Source organism: Mus pahari, chromosome 15, assembly GCF_900095145.1.
Source record: "Mus pahari chromosome 15, PAHARI_EIJ_v1.1, whole genome shotgun sequence".
Classification (NCBI taxonomy): Eukaryota; Metazoa; Chordata; class Mammalia; order Rodentia; family Muridae; genus Mus; species Mus pahari.
The window spans coordinates 12938174-12956447 of NC_034604.1; the positions used below are offsets into that span (position 1 = coordinate 12938174).

The following is an 18274-nucleotide window of genomic DNA, read 5'->3' on the forward strand; positions in this document are numbered from 1 at the left end:
TCCCTCCTCCCGAGCCTCCCGCCCGCGTCGCGGCCAATGGGAGGCCACCGAGCTGCGGAGGTAGCGGGCCGGATCCGCGGCAGCCGCCCGCCCCCGCCCTGCCCAGCTCTCGGTTTTCCTTCTGCTGCAGCCCACGGGGGTCGCCGGAGGGGCGGCTGGGCTCCGCCGAGCGCCGCCCAGCAGGTGGAGGGCTGCGGGAAATAAAACTACTTGCGCAGGAACTTGCTAGTTGGCGGCCCCGGCCCTACGTTAGGTTCGCCGCGGGGAGTCGGTGGCGAGGAAAGGAAGGATATCTCCTTGTTAGCCTAAAGCATGCTGTTTTGTCATTCTTTACAGATAGGTTATTTTTCCTGGCACTGCCAGACATAGCAAAGTAGCGACACAAGCAGAGCCCATCCTAGCCATTGTTGTCTGAGCATCCTGCCGGCAGGGGAGCTCAGGCCAGGCTTCTCTTTGGTGTTCTCACCTCTCCAGCCCCCCGTCATTGCGGATGTACTGGAATGACTCAAGTTTCTGTGTTCTTGTTTTGTTTTCTTTGTCGCCCCCCAAACCCTTCCGATGGGAATTTGAGAGAGCGTGCGATTTTATTTGAAACCTCTGGATTTGTATTTTTACCGGTTTATGGTGGCAGTTCTAGACAAACATTTGCAGGGACTTTGATACTCCCTCCTGCCGCACACCGCAGCAATTAAAAATAAAATAAACAGAGAGGCATAGTGAAAATTAGATCAGAAAGATAAAATGACTGCTGCAAATTCACACCAGATTAAGGATTTTTGCTTCCTTTGAAACAGGAACTTGGAAGTGTAAAACTTTACAAGTTTGGGTGACAAGCATTTTGTAGAATGTTAGATTTGGGGAGCTCTTGATTTTTTTCAAAATAATAAATAATACAGCTTTTTTTTTTCTTCCTGCAACGTTGGCTTTGTAGAAGTATTGGGGGTTGTTTTGTTTGCTTTAGCGGTAAATAAAACAATCTGTCTTATATAAGCATCTCAACACGTTTGAGGTTAATTAACTTATTTGCAGTAAATGAACATATTTTGTCACTTCACACTCAGCTTTGGGCAACTGAAATATTAACATTTGAATCCGAGCTTCAAGACACTGATCATTTAAGAATTTGACAATGAACCTGAAAAAAAATCAAATGCTAATTTCTTTGACATAAGTGATGCAGCTTTTAATAATGAACGTTTGCTAGCTGGGCTTTTACATTTTTAATATTAATTGGAAGGCTTATTCGATTTTAATTAAAACATAATATTGCAAATCAGTTTTATGGCACTAAATTTTTTCATGGTTTTTCTTCTCAAAAACTAGGAAAGGTTATGTTAATTAAATTTCAAAGATGTGATGAAGGGCTTGGGCTAATGTAGTAATCAGGGCACTTTGTTCCTTTCCCTTCTTCTAAATGTTATTGCCATAGGACTGCTGACAGCACTAAAGTTATCTTCACAATAGCATGTTTATAAATTTTATTTTCAGGGAGTTACTCATAGCAGAAGACATCAGTCAGGGAAGTAACTCCCATCTCCACACCTAGTGATTAAGCTTCATCCTGGCCATGGGCTCTTCCTGCACCCTCCCTCTGTAGTAGCAGTGGTTAATGTTTATTATCATTCTTATTAAAGGCACAAAAGACTTTAACTTGAATAATATGTTCTTGTTAGTATCATTTGAATAAAGCTTTAAACATCACAGCTCCCATAAATTAAACTTTTATAAGACTCCCAATCTGCTTTTCAGTAGCTGCTATGTAGGTCTCTTTCTCTGGGCCTAACAGTTTTGCTTTATTTCATTTTTTTTAATCACTCGAGTAAGCACTTTAAAATCTAATTTGCATGCTTGTCACTTTTTAGTAGTTGTGAATTGGATTGGATTCTTGCCTGACTTTAATTTGATCACCTGATCAGCTAAACCGTTTTAGTTGGTTTCTGATTGCAAGAAGGAATAGCCTAGTCTAATATGTTGTTGAAGATTGCATGCATCTTTATGATGCTAATAAAGTCATTCTAGTATTGACTGTTATATGCACACACCCCTTTTTCCATAATACTGTACTTATAATCATCCAACAGGTGCATTTCTTCTTATGAGCCAGTGATGGACCCATTCACAGACGCTATTCCTGGCTTAGAATATTACTTGTCTAAAGGCTGGCTTTCTCTCCCTTGGTTTATTGAACTCCAAGGATACAAGGGCCTTGCCAGTGAGCCAGAGAAACAACCAGGCAGCATTTAGTTTTGTTGAAATGGAGGAAGATTACAAAATTTGTATAAATGAAGACTGAGTTTGTACACCAAATCCATGTAACCCTTAACTTCTAACTAATATTCTAAAGCTTATTTAGTACAAGAAGATGTCAAAAATGTATATGTGCCTAGCATTGTTGACAGACTGAACACGTACAACCAGTCTTCAGAGGATGTAGATATCTGCATGATTCATTTGCAAACACATTCAAAGCACAATCACAACAAATCGTGCTTTGTGTTTTCTCAGACAGGAGACACTAAATGTACAGATGCATCATGTTTTTGTAAAAGGTTCTCACTTTGAAAACAAAAGTCAAACAGTAGTAGTCTAGTCTGTAGCTTCCTGTCCTCCTTACATCCTCTGAGACATGCCTTTAGGGCAGAACACATTGCAGCCCAACAGAGTTCTTCCCAAATGTTGTATAGCATCCTTTCCTCTACTCCCAGGCTCCATGGAAAACTAGGTTAACCCTTCTCCCTTACCAAGAATCCTCAGATTATACATTCTCTGCAGTTAAGTTCAGTCTGCATTGAAGCTAGCATTTCTTGGGTGGTATTCCATTCATGGAGTCACCGAAACCTTAGACCTGGTTTGTGCAGCCCCTCATTTTGTAGATGGGTGCATCCACAGGCAGGAGCCTGCCTAGTACAAGTGTGGAGTTCAGAATGGCAGCCATATTATCTTACTACTAATTTTAACCTCTGTTCTGCCTTTTTTTTTTCTGGGGGAGCCCCTGTAGAAAGTTCCCCCTATATGAGACAATTATTCTGTTTTTCAAAATGTGTGTGAACTTTGGAATCGAACTCTGCATCTCATCCCTTGCTCCCAGCTCAGCTCTCTGGCATAATCACCTTGCCTTATTTGATGTGGTTCTTGAATTTGTAGATCCATCTCTTCAATACAACTTGGCTGCCAAGCACATACCAGTGGCTCAGAGAAGTAGTGATCTGTTCTGATAACAGAAGAACCATGACTTTTAAAAATATCAAGTGTTCTTGTTAAAGTATATTATTTATCCCCTTTTAGTATTTGAAAGTGAAACTCAATTATCCACATGGAAAATATAATGAAGTACACATGCTCAAGTGAGTTATGAAAATTTGGTGAGCAGTTCAGCAGAGCACAGTAACTTACAAGCAACCTCTGGATTATAGTGAACTTGACCAAAAAGGAATCTCATTCTGGAAAGTGAAAAGCATAACACACATAAAGAAAGGATTTTAATTCAAGTACACCTAAAGTTGAGTATGTTTCCTAAGAGCCCAGTGGCTCTTTTATTTCATGTTTCTAACATGAGAAGAATTCCAGTATTGCTTCAGAAATAAATGAAGACAGAAGATCACAGTTGGGCTTCAGCATTTAACATACATATATTAAATATGATGACTTCCAAAGAGGTCCTGAGGACAGTTACTTGGGGATCTCAGGGGATACTCTTCCCCTTTCCCCAGTTTTGTCTACACTGCTATTCTAGTTTGTGTTTCTTTTTAAGATTTAAAGAGAAAGCTAAGATGGGAGAGATGGCTCAGTTGGTAAAGAAAGCATATGCCTCAAAACCATAGGGACTAAAGGAAACCCCCTAGATCCCTTATCAGCTGCTAGAAACCTGCGTGCACAGGAATATCATATCAGCTCCCATATCAGCTGCTAGAAACCTGCATGCACAGGAATATCATATCAGCTCCCACATCAGCTGCTAGAAACCTGCATGTACAGGAATATCTTATCAGCTCCCGTATCAGCTGCTAGAAACCTGCATGCACAGAAATAACATATCAACTGTGGAGAGGTAAGAGACTGAAACAGGAATGTGCTGGCCAGGTGTTAATCTGTTTGTCAAAACTGCCCTGTTATTCAGTTCACCTGTGCTCACTTGCAAAAGAACACCACAGTTGGACTTACTATTAACTTTCCTCCACCCAAAAAGGAGCAGAGTGAATCAGAGAATCCTCACACAGATATCTGGCTACATCCCTCAACAGCACTTTCCTATGTGCATGTGGTCCCTAGGAAGGGCTACACATGTCTAAGGTAAGGAGGACAGGGCAGAGGACCCCATTTACATGACCACCCATGTGTCCATCTCTGCAGCCATGGGGAACTCATCCACACAAGGGTGTTGACTTTCCAGCGTGGCTGCTTTAAAGCTCTTGACCATAGCCCCATGCCCACTGTTATTGGGCCTAATACGCTCACTGGTTCTCCAGAATGAACTTTGCCTTTGGTATCTTAGGAGGAAGGGTGTACATTGTTTATGTCTCCCTCCAGGGAAGGAATTTTAGCAACACCTTGTCTTAAACAAAAAGTAGAAAGATGAGATTGACCTCTGACCTCTACAGGTACCTTACAGTACTTCACCCACCATATGTACACCCCTACATAACTCTACCCACACACAGTAACTTTATTTAGTTTGTTCTAGCTTTATTGAACAACAAAATCTGTAATATAAGAAGCAAGGCTGAGTAAATATAGACCAAGAGAAAATTTAAACTTTGGTGACTATGTAAATGTGCAGGAACACCAGTTTGGCCATATCAAAATATTCTTTTGAAACAACATATTCTATGTATTTATTGATTTATGGTTTGAAAAATTAATTCATTTTCAAATTATTGCATGAATTGGTAACAGGGTCATGACTGACACTTGATTTGCTTAGGCTATTTCTTCTCTGAACCATTAATTAGTTAATTAATTAATTAATTTTTAGTACCAGTTCTTGCCTATGTACCCTCAAGGGCAAATTACAAACATAATCCATAGATTATATTTAATAAAATAGGATTCCTGAGACACCCCCAAAGACTCTAGCTCTGTACCTCAAGGTATTTATTTATGGGGTCACACAAGCACTCAGATTACTTAACTGCCAGAAGGCCCATTTCTCATGATAGACAGAACAGGAGGAAATAAAAGAAATCATTCTGAACTCTTGGTAAGGGTTAGTTGTGCCAAACTTGTGCCCTTGTGTCCTTTTAAAGGCAAAAGTCTGCCTTCAGGAAAGTTCTGAAATACAACTGTTATTGTGTAGAGGGAGGCAGTAAAACATATTTAGTGTCTGGGCACTCACCCTTTCTTCCTGTGAAGATTGACATAGTTGGGTAAAGTATCGGTGTGGGCTCTGGAGACCAGCACTGTCTTCCCAAAGCTGTAGATGGAAGAATAATCTTAAGAATTCCATTTAATTTCTATGCATTTTCTTATCTACCCAAATGGAAACAATGCTACCTTCCCTCAGGGAATACTGAGCGCATTAAGAAAATGTCAGTGAAACCCCATTTAGTTCTTTAGAGCGAAGGACTAGATAAGGCTGTGGTATTCTTTGAGGTTGAAGATTTAACTCTAAGAGGAGTAATTCTCTCACATCTAAATTTAAGTCACACATTAATGATAGGTTATCAACAAACCAAGGAGTGCTTGTTAAATCATTCTCTTATCCACAAATGTTTAAAATAATATATTTGCCTTTCCAAATATAAAAGCAGCATTCAGTGATAGGTAAGAAAATCCATCATTAATTGTACTGTAATAATCCATATATTATGTTTCTTCTTCCTTATATTTCAGTTCAACCTGGGTAAGGATGGTGGTGTTATTGTTATTATCATCATCATTAGTAGTAGTAGTATTATAGCTGTAGTAGAAAAAAAGAAGCTGGTGAAATGGTTCACTAGGTAAAGTGCTTGCTATATAAGCAAGAGGACCTGAGATTGAGTCTCCAGCATCCAGGTAGAGACCAGGCATGGTGACTCACACCTGTAACCCCAGCACCAGGGAACAAGAAACAGGCAGATCTTAACAGAAGGGTCAGTAGCTGGCCAGCCAGTCTAGTCCAAATCAGGGAGCTTTAGGTTAAGTAAGGCACCCAGTCTCAAAAAATAAGGTCAGTGGAGATAATTGGAAAAGGACACACATGGGACATGAAAGAGACCCAAGTGTGGGAAGAGTGCAGATGAGACAGGGATCAGTGTAGATAAAGAGGACAAGAAAACCAGAAAATACACTTGGTCTAAAGTCATAATGGTATTTAACATGTTGTGTGCTGGCTGGAAAAAAAAAAGGTGAAGAAGTAACTAAAGAAGACACCCCAGTGTCCATGTCTGCTCTCCATCTACATGGTCTAGCCAGGTCTCTGCCTCACTCAGGATTTGTCTCTCTCTGGCTCTACCTCTCTCAACGATACCCACCCCCATCACATCACAGACTGTAGAATGTTTACATGTGATCCATTCTTTATATAGAAGCTCCAAGTGGTGAGTCATTACCACAGAGAAGATCATCTTACTGGGAGTTCTCTTTTTTCTTTTCTTTTTTTTTTTTTTAACCCCATAAACATGTTTGCAATAAATGGGAATATTCTCCTTTTTAAACTTGTTTTGACAACCAATAATAAACATTTGTATTGAAAGTAAATTTATTAAAAGCAGATGAAATATAAATCTTCGTAGAAAAGCTTGAGAACAGGCAAGGACCAGCTTATAGAAGGGACTTTTGGAGAGTCAGGTCATTCATGTCATTCATCAATGAACAGAAAGGAGGGGCAGAGTCAAGGACACAGGGGTACAACTGCCCAGCAAAGACAAAAAAATCTTTGAGTGTGCTCTCTAAAGCAGAAGGGACTCATGACACCCACGGCCAAACCTCAGGATGCTGGCAAACTTCTTATCTTTGTGAGTGCTCAGAAAATATTTGCCCCGTTTTCAGAGTGAGTCACAAAGGAAAATAGGACAGGGGATTTGGAGGACAGCATGGGGCTGTCTCTTAGAGCTGATAAAAGTGCCATAGTACAGGGCCGCTGATATGCAATCTGGGGTATTTCAGTCTGTCCTTTCCCAGAATTTGCACATGGCTTGATAAGAGCAAGCCTGGACAGAAAGGAAGTTCCTCACCAGATGCCTGCACCTACGCATGCGGTACGCTATTCTCTGATCCAGAACTATGACTTCAGCACATTGTAGCTCCCCACTGTGGCTCCCAGCAGTCCACCCCTGACCTCTCCTAACTGTATCTGTCCTAAGGTTGTTTTGTCACTTGAGTGGACACAGGTATATGCATGGGTGGAAGCAGGTGAAAGTTGGATTCTCAATATTTCTTCCTCTCTTTTGGGTTCCTTTTTCTTCCCTGTAGAGATTTCTAGATTATTGATGTTCAATTTTATTATCTCTCAACCCCACCTCTTGCCTTCTCTTTTAAAATACTTTTCTGGAGATTACTTCCACTCAGTCTTCCAGGTTTTTTATTGGAGAGATGTGTTCGGTTCTTTATTCCTAAAAGTGTTTGGTGGCTTACTCATGATTTCCTTAATAGTCATTGCTTGTGCAATATTAATGTAGGAGCTTCTTGAGTCTTTATAGTACTGAAAAGAGGTGGCGTTTATTTTGTTTCTCTGCCTCCTGCTTTACCTTACTGTCATCTATGATGCTTGCCTCACACTGTCTATAGTATTTTATGTTCAAGGCCGTCTTGGGGCTGGGGAGATGGCTCAGCAATTTACAGCACTGGATGCTCTCCAGAGGACCAATGCTCAATTCCTAGCACCCATAAGGCAATTCATATCTATCTGTAACTTCAGTTCCATGGTATCTGATGCCCTCTTCTGACCGATGTGGCTACCAAGAATGCACATGATAAACAGACATACATACAGGTAAGCACTTATATACATAAAGTAAAAGCAAATAAATCTTTAAAATTAAAGACATTACTGGTGAGGGGTAGGCAGGATTCCATTTAGTGCCCCACTTTTCGAAGCTACCATCTGCTTTGGTTTATTGGGATCATGAGTCCAGAGCCCACAACTCAAAGCTTTCTCAAGTTACCTGATACTAGCCTTTTTGTGGCATCTCACATTCTCATGATGAAGGCTGTACCTCATTACTCTCTGACTCTCTGTACCTGGGGCTAGCTCTGCACTGCAAAGTACAGGAAGAGGTTCTCAGCTTAGGCTCCAGCCATACTAACTTCTGTTAATGGCTTGGCATGGCTTACCACTGTCAAGGTGAACTATCCCACAGCCAGAGAAAAAAGCTCCCTGTGCAAAGTTCTTTTTTTTCCCCTTAGTCTCTGTATTTTTATTATTATTATTATTTTCTTTATTTACCTTTCAAATGCTATCCCGAAAGTTATCTATACCCCCCCCCCACCGCCCTGCTCCCCTACCCACCCACTCCCACTACTTGGCCCAGGCCTTCCTTTGTGCTGGGTCATATAAAGTTTGCAAGACCAAGGGGCCTCTCTTCCCANTGATGGCNNATTAGGCCATCTTCTGCTACATATGCAGCTANAGACACNAGCTCAGGGGGTACTGGNTAGTTCATATTGTTGTTNCACCTANAGGGTTGCATCCCCCTTCAGCTCCTTGGGTACTTTCTCTAGCTCCTCCATTGGGGGCCCTGTGTTCCATCCAATAGCTGGCTGTGAGCATCCACTTCAGTGTTCTGTGCAAAGTTCTAGAGGCTACACGATCACTGACAATTTTTCCTGTGTGAGGATTGTCACATACCCGTATCCACGGATGAGACACACATCAGCCTTACCAGAGGCCCTTCTTGGAAGCAGAATCATGATAGTTTTATAGTGCAGGTGTCTCATTGGAATGCAGCCCTTCACCAAAAATGCTAACGAAAGGCAACTCTATTTTTCACTAATAAAACAGTGTCACTGCCACAGATTCTCTTTCCCCCAAAATCATTATTTCAGTCTCTGCAAGTTTTATCGTTTGAAAACGATTTCTAAATGCCTTTTCTTAAACATAACATGATAGATATGAAAAGCACTTTTTAAATATTAGCTATGTTGAAGCAATCCAAGGAGGCACATTCACCTGAATGTGTTCCACTTGAGTTTCTTCTAACTAAATCAGCCCTGAATAAAATGCTTGTCTGTATAACATGAAGAGATTTATGTTTGCAGAAGACAGTATGAAATGAAAACTTAGAATATTAGTAGTCTACACCTGAAGTTGATAGTATAAGGGAAAGAAATATGTAATAACTGGTTGTGATGATTTTCAGATCTCTGTTACTTTATACTGTGTTTGATTGTATACCCTAGAAGTCATTTTTGGTGGGAGTTATTGGGTGTCTTATTCTGGGGATCCTATTTGTGTTTACACCAGAGGAAACAATGGCAGACGAAGAGCAGAAGCTATCTGTCCAATGAGTTTACTGGGATTCCTTACAAGAGGACCTTGAGCAAGAGTTAGTTTGTAAGAGGCAGATCATTTGGGACACTGCATCTCAAAAACAACCCGGGGGCAATGTGTGCTTAGAGCACATGAAGCTCAAGAAGAAGGAAGACCAAAGTGTGGGTGCTTCAGTCCTTCTTAGAAAGGGGAACAAAATACTCATAGAAGAAAATAGGGAGACAAAGTGCAGAACAGATACTAAAGGAAAATCCATCTAGAGACTGTCCCACCTAGGGATTCATCACAGACACAGTCACCAAACTTCAACACTATTGTGGATGCTAAGAAGTGCATGCTGAAAGGAGCCTGATATAGCTGTCTCCTGAGAGGCCCTGTCAGAGCCTTACAAATACAGAGTTGGACACACGAAGCCAACCATTGTATGGGGTCCCCAATGGAGGAGTTAGAGAAAGAACTGAAGGAGCTGAAGGGGTTTGCAACCCCATAGGAAGAACAACCCCATAGGAAGAGCTCATACCTCCTCAGATCCCCCAGGAACTAAGCTACCAACCGAGGAGTACACATGGCTCCAGCTGCATATGTAGCAGAGGATGACCTTGTCAGGCATCAATGGGAGGAGAGGTCCTTGGTCCTATGAAGGCCCCAGTGTAGAGGAATTGAGGGCGGTAAGGCAGGAGTGGGTGGGTGAGTGGAGGAATATCCTCATAGAACCAGAGGGGTGGGGGATGGGATAGGGGGTTTCCAGGAGTGGGGTAACTGGGTAAGGGGTTAACACTTGAAATGTAAGTAAATTTTTAAAAAATTAAAAAAAAAAAAAAACAGCCTCAGGTTACCTGTGAGATGACCAGCTCCCCACCCCACCCCCCAAAAAAAGCAGCATCATTAGAATCACTTGTGTAACTTGCAGGTAGCTCTTCTCCTGAGGATTTACCTGCTCCTGAAGAGTTGTCTTTTGACTGGTCATAGGAAAGCAAGAAAAGGTCTCATAAGACTTGTGAGAACATGAGGCCAGTTGTACCTCTCCTCCACAGGGAGTGTTTCAATTGAGAAGAAACTACAACCCTATGAGAGTTTATATGAAAACATTTGGATCAGTAGGTGTTTTTACTGTAGGCTGTCTGAAATATCCCATATTCTTGGGCAAATGGATATATGTGGAGGATATCATCCTTAGCGAGGTAACCCAACTACAAAAGAAGTCACTAGGTATGCACTCACTGATAAGTGGATATTAGCCCAGAAACTTAGACTATCCAAGATACAATCTGCAAAACACAAGAAAACCAAGAAGAAGGAAGACTAACCTGTGGATATTTCATTCCTCCTTAGAATAGGGAACAAAATACCCATGAAAGGAGTTACAGATACAAAGTTTGGAGCTAAGATGAAAGGATGGACTATCCAGAGACTACCCACCCGGGGATCCACCCCATCATCAGCCACCAAACGCAGACACTATTGCATATGCCATCAAGATTTTGCTGAAGGAACCCGGATATAGTTGTCTTATATGAGGCTATGCCAGTGCCTGGCAAATGCAGAAGTGGAAGCTCACAGTCATCTATAGAATGGAACACAGAGCCCACAGTGGAGGACTAGAGAAAGAACCCAAGGTGCTGAAGGGGTTGTAACCCTATAGATGGAACAACAATATGAACTAACCAGTCCCCCCAGAACTCGTGTCTCTAGCTGCATATGTAGCAGAAGATGGCCTAGTCGGCCATCATTGGGAAGAGAGGCCCCTAGGTCTTGCAAACTTTATATGCCCCAATACAGGGGAATGCCAGGGCCAAGAAGTGGGAGTGGGTGGGTAGGGGAGCAGGGCGTTGGTAGGGGGGTATAGGGAGCTTTTGGGATAGCATTTGAAATGTAAATAATGAAAATATCTAATAAAAATGTTCCTACAAAAAAAGAATCATAAATTATTAATTGTTCTTCATTTTAACTTACTATAGACCTTCTATTACTCATTCAAAGCCTTGTGAGGTTGAGTTTTTTCATCTTGCTAGCCTCATGCATGGTATCTCTTGACCTAATAAGGTTAAAATGTTGGGGCTCTGCTATTCAGATCAAATTTGTAGACATATATGAATTAGTCAACATTTCTAGACATTAGATTCCAGTCAGTTTTAAGGCATGTTTCATGGACATCTTATTTCATCTACAGTGATAATCTGGCTATTCACCAGTAGTTTACAGGAGAGAAAAGGCAATTTCAACTTCTATAAAAATTGTTTTCTGCTTTCTTTCTTCTTTTGTTTTGTTTTGTTTTGTTTTGTTTGTTGGGTTTTTCTAGACAGAGTTTCTCTGTGTAGTCCTGGCTGTCCTGGAACCTGTTCTGGAGACCAGGCTGGTCTCAAACTTACACAGATCTGCCTGCCTCTGCCTCCCAGGTGCATGTGCCACCACAGCCGACTAGGATACGTGTTTTAAAGAAGAGATTCTTCTGGGTTCTGTCTGTTTGTTTGGGGGTTTGGGTTTTTTGTTTCGTTTTGTTTTGTTTTGTTTTTAAAGTGAGTACCCAAACTAAAATCCTTAGCAGAGACTGAGAACCAACTGTGAGACCAACATAACACTTTCTTTTACTCTTAGCTGGAGGGCAGGCTGGGAGCAGCTGTTGGGATTACGGGAAGGAAGCACAGAACCACCTACAGAATAAGAGCAGAGACACCCGATGGCTTCAGTAGGAGTTATAAATGTGATGTGCCTGATAGTACTGAAGAAATTGTGCGTTCTGATGGTTTCTGCTTAGAAGCATCCTCCGACTGAGCAAGGAAGCTAGCTTTTAGATTGGTCAGAGAAACCTAAGAAACCTAGCCTAAAGCTCTGGCTACAGTCTTAAAGGCAGCACCCCAGGGAACATGCTATGTTTCTTTCACAATCAATCCAGTCACCTGCACATTGCAAACCTGCAGGCGTTCCCTCAGCACTCTGAGGTTTGCGACTTAGACGCCGCCGGACAGCATCTGCTGTCATCAATACACCAGAACCAGGTTATCAACACAGAAAAAGTAGTATATTTCCTGCTTCGCACCTTTTCAAGGTGAACATTTAATAATAATAATAATAAAAAAAAAACAGACAGTAATAATCTTCATTGTAAATTGGGAAACAAGGTTACCCTAAATGTTTAAATAACATTGTATTAATTTCTCATATTTTAAATTCCCAGATCTCTGTGGTACCAGAGACCCAGCCTAAGGTCCTGCCCATGCTTGATAACCGCACTACCAGTGGCTCACATCCAGACCTAGTTCAGCCTTTTGTAGCGGTACCAGGTTGCACTGAGTTGCCCAGGCTGGCCTAGAACTCCTACCATAGAATAGGCTGATTTTGAAATTATCATCCTCCTGGTTCCATCACTGAGACTGCACACAAATACCACCAGGCCCTGCCAAATTCTTATTCATGCTTTCAAAAATTTGAGCATGAAAATGACAGGTTATATCTAGTTACTATTTTTCATCTTTTATTTTCATTTTGAAATACCAGGATTTGGCATCATTCTGCGCTGATACATATTTCCCTGTCTCTTTTAACCAGAGCTGAGAGAATATTCATGCTCTGTGATGGACACAATAATGAAATTTTGTATTTATGCTGAGTCATAGTACAGTATCTTAAAACCAAGCCAGGAAAATGTACGGGAGTGCATGGGAGGAAGGAACACAGAGGTAATTCTATGCACTGATGGCTTTTCTGAGAAAGCTTTGCTTCTAAGCCCCCCTGAGGGGAGGGGTAGAGAGCTGCTCTTTGAAGCAGCCATTAGGAGGTGCTCATAGTTTTGGACAAACTCTCCAAGGCATCCCAGCTCCTTGTGGTCTAGTTTTTAATGTCCTGTAAGGGTTTATTTTTAATTTTAGAAATTTTGTTTCGCTTGAGTTTTCCACTTATAAAACATTGAGAAGCTGACAGCTCTGGAAACTGAAGCTATCCAATTAGTCCAAAAACACCTAAATGTTTCTGCGGCATCTATCATCACAGAATACCAAAAGGCCCTCTGAAAAACATCTCAGGTTAAGAGAAAAACATGTATTTAGGAAAGAAAAGCTTCATGGTTATTCTCTGCCAAAGAGAGAGGGAGAACTGATATTAATGGGTATGGAGCAGGGGTCTTTAGAGAGTGTCCCAGGGGCTGTACCTAAGCTTGTCACATAGAAGGGCTATTTATGTTTTGAAAATGCCCACAGGGCATAGTCATCTTTCACCAGGCAGGTTTACAACTATGTGTTGTAGACACATTGAGACTAGTAATTATTTGTTCTATCCCCAGCATATTTTGTTTGCTACAGCGAGACTCAATCTAGACAGTTTGGCTCGCGATGTGGACACATAAGGAGAAAAGACAAGGCTCCACTGCCTTTCCATTGGCTCCTGAAGCAGCTTTTGGGGTAAATAAAGGATTTCAGGTTGCTTATTTATATGAGAAATTGGGGTTTACAGATTACATATGGATTCTACAATTATAAAATTCTGTATGCTTATTAGTTAACTAATGTAATGATCCTCTCGAAAACATTGTGTCTACTGTCAAGTTCAAAGTGACAAAGACTGACTTAGACTAAAACCAAAAAAAAAACCCAAAAACCAAAAATCTTTTATTCCATATTCAAAGAAACATATGTATAACATGTTTAAATTATACAACTGAAAAAACAGGAGACTGACTTTTTTTTTTTTTTTTTTTTAAATTGTGGTTGCTTTGGGTACATTCCTAGGAGGTGGGAACATTCACCTACCTCATTTTGATGCTTTTGCATCCAACTCACAGTAAACCTGAAGTCATGTGCTTGGGCAAATGAGGCATTAAGCCTGTACTGAGTAGTGTAGATGGTGACACCTACTGTTAACTCAGGATATCGCATCCTAGACGCAGAAGACACCCGTGCTCCCTGTGGCATTTCAAATCCATGTCAATAGGTCAACATTAAATCTTACTGACAAAGTTGGTTTGGAACATGTCCACAATTCAGAACAGCTTATGTATGTTATTTTTTTTAAAAAAGCTATTCCGGTAAGTGGATTAAATTAACAGAGGTTTTACTCTTTCAGACCTCTACTGGTTGCAGATGAGACAGAAAATTAAGTCAATTATATGACATCATCATTAATTAGTATCATAGTGTCAAAAGGATGCTTACCTACCTAGTGATTTGGAGTGTTGTCATATCTTAGAGCCCATTTCAGGATGATGTCTTTTCCTGTCTGCGGTAAGGGAGTTTTGTGTTTACTCTTTGTTTGTTATAGCTTTCCAATTGACTTGTTAGATGCAAGCGCATCTATTGCTATGATTAACATCAAGATGTTCTGTTATTCTCACCAGATTCTTTCCCCCCCAACATGTTTAGTATTACTTTGTTAAAGCACCTAAAATCACTTTGGGCTTTTGTTTGAATCACTATTTAAAATAATTAACTTGGGAGACAGAGACAGGCAGATTTCTGAGTTCGAGGCCAGCCTGGTCTACAGAGTGAGTTCTAGGAAAGCCAGGGCTACACAGAGAAACCCTGTCTCGAAAAACCAATAATAATAATAATAATAATAATAATTTGCTAAAAATTGAGATGTGTAAAGTATCATTTGATCTATAAATGTATCACAACATATTTGGAATTTCATTGATAAATCAAGGTATATCAAGTATGTTTATATGGAAATTGTTACTTGGAATGTTACGACTTTGATACAACAAAAACAAAATAATTCTTTATATGATTGTATTTCCACACTTGAAATTGCCTGTACATAGGTAGACCACTGTTTTTCAATTGTAATAGAATAATTGTCATACATTTCCATAGAGTAACATTTTTCATTTTTAGATGCTATTTGCAATTGAATTAGATCATCACTGTCCCTCAGCTCTTTGTCTTTCTGTCTTAGTTCTAAGAACATTGAGTAATACATAATCATGTTTGATGTAATTATTATAGTTTTCAGTTTTAATTGTAGCTACCACTGGACTTTACCACTTGAAATATATAACTATGACAATTTTAAAAATATTGTTAAAATTGTTAATTTTGAGAATGTTATACATATCTTAATCATCTCCTTTCCCCATCTCCTCCTGGGTCCTCCCTCCCCTCTCCATCCACCAACTTTACATGAGCATATGAGTCCCCCCTCCCTATCTTTGTTTCATTTTTTCTCTCCCATTTCCTCTTCTCTTTCTGTTATTTCTATCTCTCTCTTTCCCCCCTCTCTCTTTTAGTCTCTTTTATGACTGTTAATCACAGTGATAGCATAATATGAGCTCATTGATGATTTCAGCAATTACGATGTGAATTTTATTCCATGTATTTTTAAAAATTACAATGATCACATTTTTCTTTATTGACTTTGTGATTTTATGTATTAATAAATTATATAATACTCTTTTTCTGTATTCTTAAAATAACACTCATCAGATGATTCCTTATGTAATGTTAAATTCTATATCTAAAAATTTACCTTCTGTTAAAAAATGCATATTAGGTTGAAGATTATTGGCTAATTTTCCTTTAACAGATCACCTTGATAAAAATTTCTACTTGGCTTATGCTTAAAAGCATTATTATATTTGTTTATCATTTGAAATTCCATTTCATAGTTGGCATTTTATTAGACATTTTCAGTACATTAAAAATAAGTAGATGATAACAGAATAGATTTGTAAATTAAAAAGTGTTTTAAATGTTATTGCTTATGATTTAAAAACTTTATTTTTAAAAATTATTTTGCTTTACGTACTTGGTATCATTACTGCTTTAACCACTTGTGATTTATGTCAGTATGCAGTAACTCTTTTCAGTTCATTTGTATAAGTTGCCACATCTGTTCTGATTGTTATTTAGAGTTCCCTTAAAAGTACTAGATTATGAGTTAGCAATGCAGTTTAGCAGATTAAGCATTTGCTCCACAAGGAGGAAGACCTGAGCTCAGTGCCCCAGATCCCATGGAAGCATTGGCTGAGGCTAAGCACTGTGCCTGCAGTTCCTTCATTGGGTCATTGGGGAATTGGAGAGGAGGGAACTTCAGAGCAAGCAGGGCAAGCCAGGCTAGACAACTAGAGAGCTCTGGTTTCAATGGACAGTCCTTGTGTGGGTGAATTAGGTGGAGAGTAACCCAGAAGACACTGGGCTTAACATGCATGCCAAGACATTCATAGAGCCCACACGCATCCTTACACACACACACACACACACACACACACACACACACACACGCACTGAACCTCTCCACACACACACACACCGCATACATACCAACACACACATCTGCAAGCATGCACACACCACATGCACATGCACCGTAAACAAATAGATCATGGGATTATACTTCATTCAATCCAGAGGAGTTTCAATTTAAGTATCTTCCTCAACCTTATCTCTTTTTGTTGTTGTTGTTGTTTTGTGTATGTGTGTATTTATATTTGTTTGTTTGTTTTTCCTTTTCCTTTGGCCTCTTCTTTAAGTTGTTCAACTCAACTTTGTTTAACTTCTTTGAGTTGTTTTGTTTACATTTGTATTTTATTGCTCTGGAAAGTGTGATCTTGTTTAACATTTGTGAATGGTGGCTTGCAAATTAAAAGAAAATGCATTCACAATCATTTCTTTACTAATAAAATAGCAATAATGGCATGTGTATTAATTTTGCTTCTCTTCTGCTATCTTTCTCCTTCCCACAATTTAACAATTTATATAATTTAAGACCAGTTTATCTCCATATTTAGTATTTTTCAGCAAACTTTTAATCATATCTTTAAAAGGATATTGGAATGTTTCTATCACAAGTATTATGCTAAGAGTAGAAAAACACTCCCAAATTGTCCCATTTTCTTGTATCTTGACATTAAAATGGGAGTGAACCTGATTTGTGGGGATCTAAGCACTCAGCTCAGGAATATGGCATTGACCCTTCTGCTCCTGGCCGAAGGGAGACAGAAGATGGGTGAAGGATGGTGGTCTCCTCTGTTGATGCTGACACTATGACATGATTCCAGAAGCACTGGGGTTAAGTTTGTCTTCACCCCTACTGTAAGTGCCTACTGCAATGGGGTCTGTTTCTGTTCCCTACTCTCTTCTGTACCCTTTATTCCTTCCTCATACCTCTGATACCAGTTTCTCACTCTAGGCTAAATCCTATGTAGTCTAGTACATGCGATTTTTAAATATCCCAAACATAAAATGCAGTAGTCTCACTCTGTCTACTATGATGGCCTAAACAAAGTATGGTAGCTTAGTGGCTTCTAGAATAGGATTTTGTTTTCATTTTTAGATTCATTTTTTCTACATTTGGGTTCAGTGCTGGGAACTTTCCAGTCCAAGGCTTCGCACATTCTAGATAAGCACCCTGCCACTGACCATACTTCAAACCCCTCTTTATCTTTTATTTTTGAGAGAATGTCATGCTACATTGCCTAGTCAAGTCACCTCTCAGCCTCCTTTCTCAGTCTTCTGACCAGATGTGATCTCAGGCCTGTGCCACTGCACGGGACTCCAACACTACTTCTTTTCACAGTGCTGGATCTTGAGTTCCGACATTCAGGTGGTAGCACTCACGTGTATGAACTAGGGCTTAAATCCAAAGAGACTGGATGCCACCTGTGCTGTGTGTTTACTAGCCTTTCTACCTGTATAGGCACAACTGGGCTTTGTTTCCCCACTGATGAATTATTTCCCCAAGGGTAAAATGAACCAATCAAAGCCAGATAATGTTATATTAAAGACAGATTGATTGGGAAGCTGGGGCTAGTTCACTGGCCCCAAAGATTGAGGCCCAAGGAGTCACCAGGGGGAAGAGAAAGAGAAAGAAAGGCAGAGAGAGAGAGAAAGAGAGAGAGAGAGAGAGAGAGAGAGAGAGAGAGAGAGAGAGAGAGAGAGA

The 18274-nt window shown here is 40.1% G+C and overlaps 1 long non-coding RNA gene across 1 annotated transcript; it reads left to right on the top strand.

The window, feature by feature from the left end:
• The first annotated feature begins 7246 nt into the window (after positions 1-7246).
• On the top strand, positions 7247-14827 carry LOC110333569. The gene is made up of 3 exons (XR_002381085.1): positions 7247-7329; positions 7835-7909; positions 12002-14827. It is a non-coding gene; the product is annotated as an uncharacterized LOC110333569 (long non-coding RNA).
• Positions 14828-18274: the final 3447 nt, after the last annotated feature.